General features: G+C 46.5%; 1 long non-coding RNA gene across 1 annotated transcript; it reads right to left on the minus strand.

Moving 5' to 3' along the window:
- Positions 1 to 257: 257 nt before the first annotated feature.
- On the minus strand, positions 258 to 682 carry LOC107181754. The gene is made up of 2 exons (XR_001512456.1): positions 462 to 682; positions 258 to 366 (listed from the first exon to the last, which is right to left on the minus strand). It is a non-coding gene; the product is annotated as an uncharacterized LOC107181754 (long non-coding RNA).
- Positions 683 to 7769: the final 7087 nt, after the last annotated feature.

Raw genomic sequence — 7769 nt, forward strand, 5'->3', positions numbered from 1 at the left:
AATTCAACTCTAACTTATTGTGTGCTGCATATACCGTGAGGCCCTGACTTACGAGTTTAATTCGTTCTGTAACGGAGCTCATAACTCAAGTTACTTGTATGTCAAATCAATTTTCACCATTATAATGAATTGAAATGCCATTAATCCGTTCCAGACACCCCAAAATACCGCAATTGTTTTGTTAAATGTTTTTAAATAAGAAAAATGTATTTAAAGATAACGAATATTGTATAAAAACACAATACTGAACAATAGAATGTAGTGCAATAAACTTGTTTTATTAAGTTTAATGTACAGCATTTACCTTGGAGATCAAACGACTTAAAGATGCTGATGGAGTTGGAGGAGAAAGGCTGAACTGAACAACTTTTTTTGTTAAGTTTAATGTACAGCATTTACCTTGGAGATCAAACGACTTAAAGATGGTGATGGAGGTGGAGGAGAAAGGCTGAACTGAGTACCTGAATCTTATTTGCTGACTTTTGCCCTTTTCACCACGCTTTCATCACTTTCATCTACAGGAGTTTTCGATAAAAACCTGTCCAATGAGATCTGTTCCATCCTCCCTTTCAGAATATTTCTGAAATGAGTCAGGCAAGTGTCATTAAATAGCTCCATCGCACGCCCAGTTGCAATTTTTTCTGGGTGTTTCTTTTGAATAAAGTCTGAAAGTTTCTCCCTCATCCCCAACATTTCCTTTATATCATTTATAGAGATAACCTCCTCCTCCTCCTCCTCTGTGTCACCTATTTCTTGCAAAACTTCCGTGTGCTGCTGCGTCTGTAGCTCCTTTAGCTCCTGCGTTGTCAGTTCCTCGGAGTGCTCCTCAATGAGCTCGTTGATGTCACCTTCCTTTATATCCACGCTCGTTGCCTTACCATGTCTGACAACGGAGTGAATGCCGGTCCTCTTTTTAAAAATTTCGAACCAGCCCCGACTGGCTTTAAACGGCTTGCCCGATGCCTCGTCCATTGAAGTGCCTGGGGTCTCCTGCAGCAAATCAGCATAAATAGTTCGTGCCTTCTTGCAGATTATAGCCTTTGTCATGGTATCTCCTGCAAGCTGCTTCTCCATTAACCACACCATTGGCAGCTTTGCAGCACTGTCCTGTGCACTTACTTTCTTCAGATTCATGGTTGAAAAAACGAAGTTTTGCGAAATAACTGCAAGCACAAATGCGAGCACAACCACTTAAAGTGAACGAGTGAGACACGTGATGCTGGGCTGATGTTGTGGTGTTCACTGTGAAGTTCGCTGGGCCAACTAGTGGTGGGGTATCTGAAGCTGGCTCTTAACCCGAATTTTAGCTCACAACTCAAAGCAAAAAATCAGCCGAGAGACAGCTGTATCTCAAAAAACTCGTTAATCGCCCACTCGTAAGTCAAGGCCCCACTGTAATGTCACCCAATTATCTCTCCAGCCTTATATTCCACTTCACACACACACACACACACACACACACTCAGCTTCAGCTACACAGGCCTTGTTGCTCTTCCACACCAGGCACTCCTATGCCTCAATGCCTTTGCACAGTATTTTCCCTCTGCCTGGAATATTCTTCCCCAGATATCTTCACTATTGGCCCGGTGCACAAAATTCGTGCATAGGGGCGTGGGGGCAGGGGTACCCTCAGCCCAACCTGCACCCTCTCTAAACTGGAAGCCCTCAGACATCTCTCTCACAATCCTGGGCTGCTGGCTCCTAATCACTCACCTGCCTGTCAGCCAGATCACACCTAACTGCCCCCTGCCTGGCTGGTTGCTGCCAAATGCCCCCCTTCTGGCCTGGTCACCCCCAACTGCCCCTCACCCGCTGGCCTGGTTGCTCCCAACTGTCCCCTCATGGTGCCCCCATTGGCCTGGTCTCCCCACACAGCCTGCTGTTCAGTCGTTTGGTCATCCCTAACTAACACTCCTGCTGGCCTGATTGCCCCACACACCCTGCTGTTCAATCATTTGGTTGTCCCTCACTAACCACCCTGTCAACCTGGTCATATGCGGCCATCTTGTGAGGGCGTGAGGGTTAATTTGCATATTACCTCTTTATTATATAGGCTAGTTCTTGCCTCCTCACTTCCTTCAGCTCTTTCCTCAAATGTCACTTTCTGGAAATGGCCTTCCCCACCACCCTAATTAATTTGGCAACCCCAGCCGAACCAGCATCCTCCTCCCCCTTCATTAACCTGCTTAATATTCCCATTCCTGACATTCTCCACAACATTGTCATGTATCACATTCATGATCTTCCACATGGGAATGTCAGCCCCATGGGGTAGAGACTTTGCTCTGGCTTGTTCCCACATGCACCCCCAGAGCCTAGAACTGTGCCTGGGATGCAGCATTTATTGAGTGGATATGTGACTGTCAGATCTGTAAAAGGAGGAGAGTAATGATTATTCATCTCAAACAGTGTAAAGATGAACTAAGGAGCAACCTGTGAGGCACAAAGGAGAGGCTGAGACAGCACAGAGGCCCAGGGTGGGGCTGGGGGACAGTGCCATCACCCACTCCGGACTTTTAAAACTTGGGATGAGATTCACAATGAGGTGAAATTTACCATTAAAAAGTGAATAATTCAGTGGTATTCAGCACATTTACGTGCTGGGTGACCTCCACCTCTATCAGAACTTCATTCATTTTGGTGGCTGAATACTATTTCACTGTGTGGATGGATCGCATTTTGTTCATTGATTCATGTGTCAATGGACCCTGATTTGTTTCCAACTTTTGGCGACTGGGAACCTCACTGCAATGAACATGGTGTACAAGTATTCGTTGGAGTCCTTGCTCTCAATTACTTTAGGTATTTACCTAAGAGTTGAGTTTCTAGGTCATAGGGGAACTCTGTTTAACTTTTTAAGGAAGTGCCAAAATGTTATATACAACTGGTGAAGTGAGACCCCAATCTGATAGAGTGCTGGAGATGGGTTTACACTTAATGAAGCCCTTGCTCTCAGAATACATCACATCTTTCTGAGACTGGTCATGACCATCAGCACCATTGCCCAAGACCCCAAAAACCTGTGATAAAGGGAGGGAGGGTGGTCCACCTGGGGAAACTGAGGCACAAAGAGAGGTTGACTTGGACACTCAGCCTAAACCCCTTCCTTCTCCACCCTGGCCCACATTCTGGGACACCATTTAGGGTCCCTGGGAGGCAGGAGCATATTGTCACTGAGCACTCTCAGCTCCCAGCCCACCACTCTCAGGAGCCCTTGCAGAATGGGGAAGAGGCTGCGAGCTTGAGAAAGACACCAAAACAGCACTGAGTGTTATCAGCTCCGTACTGTACAGCTTCCTGTAGGGCACTGTCAGTTCCTCCACAGCCCACCACCTCCCCCTACCCCCCTAGCTGATGCCCTTCCCCACTGGGGCCAACCCCAGCCTGGGCACCTCTTTCCATCTCTCTTTCCTATTCTTCCTCTAACCCAGCGGTTCTCAAGCCTTGGGTCAGGACCCCTTTGGGGGTCGAACAACCCTTTCACAGGGGTCACCTAAATACATCCTGCATATCAGATATTTACATTAAGATTCATAACAGTGGCAAAATTACAGTTATGAAGTAGCAACGAAAATAATTTTATGGTTGTGGGTCACCACAACATGAGGAACTGTATTAAAGGGTCATGGCATTAGGAAGGTTGAGAACCACTGCTCTAACCACTTCTCATTCGAGATTTAAAGCATTTTAAAAGTTCCCCAAAAAAGTTTTACAGGGTTTCAGGTTCAGAGAGTCATTTTCCCATGACCAGCCTGAGCCATTTTGGCTCAGTGGATAGAGTGTCATCCTATGGACTGAAGGGTCCCAGTTCCGATTTCAGTCAAGGGCACATGCCCAGATTGCAGGCTTGATCCCCAGTGTGGGGCATGCAAGAGATAGCCGATCAATGATTCTCTCTCATCATTGATGATTCTATCTTTCTCTCTATCTCCCTTGCTCACTGAAATCCATAAAAATATTTTTAAAAAAGAAAAAAATATATTTTAAAAAGTTTCCCATAACCAGCTTTAGTTTACTTTATTTATTTATTTATTTTAAAGGTATAAGGACCTTCCTTCAGTCCCCCACCAAGAACTGGGACATGACCCTGCTCTCTCCCTCCACCACCTCAAATTTTGTTTCCTATTCTCTCATTCATTTTTTTGTTTGTTTTTTTGTACATCTGTATGCCAAAACCTTGTTACATTTTCTCTGTGTCTGAGCTTTATGACAAAGGTGAATTTTGTATGGGGCTCTGGGGACTTCATTTTGCTCAAGATTCTACTACAACCAAATCATTAGGTCATACCTTTTCAATATAGTTTAATTTATTTGTAAACTGTACCTCAGTAAAGCTGAAAAAGTAAAATTCTCCTACAAAATCCATCAAGTAAATTAATCTTTGTGCATCACTCGGTGATTAGAATTGAGAAAGGAGTATGTTGCTAAGACTCAGCCATCTCATTGCAGTTCCCTGTTGTTCTTTCTCACAGTTGTGTAATATTCTAATCCAATCTATCCAGTGGCTGAGGAAGCATTAAGGTTCCATTGAAGTCTTAATGGCCATCATGTTCCTGGGCTGCCTTAAAGATCAATGGTATGCCCAGATGATGGGTCTCAGTGATTGAGCATCAACCTATGAACCAGGAGGTCACAGTTTGATTCCTGGTCCGGGTACATGCCCGGGTTGCTAGCTTGGTCCACTGTGTGGGGCATGCAGGAGGCAGCGATCAATGATTCTCTCCTATCATTGATGTTTCTATCTCTCTGTCCCTCTCCCTTCCTCTCTGAAATCTATAAAATTTCCTAGAAGCAGAGGGCACTCCAGGGTGACAGCTCAACCCCTATTTTCCTACCACAGTAGGGGCTTGGGGTGAAGGAGACAGAAACATGTCCCCGCCCAAGGCATCACAGTCTCTTGCTTCTCTTCTCATCACTTTGGGCTCCGCCACCCGATCTCTACGTCCACATTCAAGCAGACATGTTCCTCACCCTCTGCCCTGAGATTCCCCAAGTCCCAATCCCAGAAACTCAGAAGCCTGGGCAAGTCTTGGGGATCCACTTAGGAGGCACACATGTGGACCCCCACCCACACTCTGGGGGCTCTGCCTTAGGCCAAGGACCCAAATAGCTCAGCTTCTATACAGGGTGTCCCAAATAATGTATACACAATTGAACAGCTGACAGCTCAATTTTGAAAATGAAATGTATTTTATTGAACACTGCCTTTATAATTATTCAAAGTGTGTGTATACATTCTGGGGGGGGCGGACACCTTATATTTAGGAGTTCCCTCAGCAGTGCCAGGGAACTACAAACATGGCTCAGCTCAACACTGCCTTCCAACTCCCTAGGCTGGGCTGGGCTGGGCTGGGTGGGGGTCAGGGCTCAGGAGGATGGCAGCTGGGGGTGGACAGGGTCTCACCAGGAGTATGTAGTCAAGCGGACTCTGACAGCCTGGCCTGGGGGAACCCAGGTGTCCAGCCTGCAGGAGGAGACAAAAGGTCCATTGACCCACCTGACCCTGGGTCTGGTGTAAGAGCTGGCCAGCAGCCTCAACCCTCTTTCTTCACTCTCTGGTGATTCCTGCTTGGGGACAGCTGTCTGGCCTCACAATAGCTGTGTCGCCGTCTGGGGGCTTCCTCTTATGTTCCCCTCCATCCGGAGACTCCAACTGACCCTCGCCTCACCTGGGGCTTGGAAGGGTGCTGGACGTGGGCTGGTGGCACAGGAAGGGGCCAGGACATTGAGGTCCCCTCATCTACACAGCAGAGGGCATTGCAGAGAGGACAGTCATCCTAACAGCCACTGCTGGGGTTGGTCATCTGGGCAATTGACCAGGAACCTGCAGGTTCACGTTCCTCAGGGAACCACTGTCCATTCCCTGCAGATCACTCCACTGGGGAAGGGATCGAGCAAAGGGGGAGAGAAGCACCTATGCAGTGAAGTCAGGTGAAGAGGGAAGGTGGTCGCCTGTCAGTCTAGCCTGGGGAACAATGGACTGGCTAGCAGGGGTGGGGATGTCGGGCCCTCAAATTCATTTGGTCTGGCCCTGCCAAGGCATTAGGGGTGAGGAAATTAAATGTTTGACCAAATATTGCAGGCTAATTTTTAAATTGATAATTTTGTATGGCCTGTGAATGATATTATAAATATCCAAATGGCCCTTGGCAGGTAAAGTTTCTCACCCCTGGGCCAGGGGATGGAAACACACACAATGTGAAAAGGTTCAAATCCCCAGAGTCCTCTCTCTCTTCTTCTTGTGATCCCTGATGGTCTGTGACCGCACTCATCCCTGCGTTCCAGTGCTTGCCTCCATAGCCATGGATTTTAATAGGGAACAGAAGTTCTGGGCAATGACATTAATTCTGGGCCTGCTGCAGACAAGCTTGGACTTCTTCCATGACGAGATGAACAGAGATGGGACCTTGGAGGGGAACCCGCTTAAGTTTTCATTCGTTTTCCACGAAACCCCATCTCCCCCTGGGGCTTCAGCAAATCTTTTCCTTGCAGCATCCCGCGAACTCCCTTCCCCTGGTAACAATGGGATAATCTGAAATAAATCTCAAACTAAAAACTAGTCCTGGAAAGTAGTCAAGTCTTAGACTTGTATCTTCCCTGACCAAGGCCAATCTTTACCTTCACTGAGCTTGTCTATTGTCTTTTGGCATCTACATAACATATCTTTGCAATGTCAGGGTAATTTTCTTTTTTCCAGACCCTCCAGGCACAATCTCTTGTTGTATCTCAAATTAGAGAGCTAGATACCAGACGCCTTAACAAGCCAATTAATTAGGAGTCATTTATTATAGGCAGGGTCAGAGCAGATTACCTCTGTCAAATTCTGAACACCCAAAGGAGGGAGCATTTTCTTTTTATATTCTTTTAGGTCCTTGTGTAAGTTATTTTTACAGACAATGTGTAACCTTGAGTACATATCATATCTAACAAACACCTGTAACCTTGAGTGCATATCTTATTTATACAGACACCTGCAACCCTGGATAAGAGACCACAGAACCCCTCACTGGTATTGTTACCATGTGAATTGTGAACTCTTAACTCTCCTGTGCCCACTTGTGTAAAAGAGTCTGTGTCTGTTCCTTTTACTTTTTATCCAATGGATAAGAGACCACAGAGCCCCTCGCTGTTATTGTTACCATGTGAATTGTGAACTCTTACCTCTCCTGTACCCGCCTGTGTAAAAGAGTCTTTGTCTGTTCCTTTTACTTTTTATCCAATCCCAGAGATTTCTGCGCCTGCCTCCCTGATCTACCACCAGTGGATTTCTTGTAACCCCCTTAGGCTTCTTCCTTTGATAGTGATGTATGAAATAAGGTGCAAAACTGCCATTTTTGGAAGAATTTTCTCCATCTGTTGGGATTTTGCTTCTAGGCAGTTGCTGTCAGTTTGGCTCAAATAAAGTCATAAAAATTCTCTACAGGTTTGAATGTTTCTTCGGTTGACAGGGGAACAGAGTGTGGGGACAGGAGCCAGGGCACCAACGTGGGAGATGATGGGAGGGTGGGGGCAAAGAGGAGAAATGAGAGGATTTGGGGTGTAGTGAAGTCAACCATCGGGCTTTCTGACTGGCCAGGTTACAGTGGTGGTGGCGAGATGCTCCTCTTCAGGCCTCCCCCAAGCTTGCAGCAACATCTCAATGCATTTTCCAGTATGTTACCCAGTTCTTCCTCACCCTGCTGCATGAGGCCAGTGGCAGGCATTTTATTCCCAGTCATCAGACAGGAAGACTGAGTTCCAGACTGGTTAGGGCTCAAGGCACATCCTCG

This window comes from Myotis davidii, unplaced genomic scaffold (genome assembly GCF_000327345.1).
Source record: "Myotis davidii unplaced genomic scaffold, ASM32734v1 scaffold1093, whole genome shotgun sequence".
Classification (NCBI taxonomy): domain Eukaryota; kingdom Metazoa; phylum Chordata; class Mammalia; order Chiroptera; family Vespertilionidae; genus Myotis; species Myotis davidii.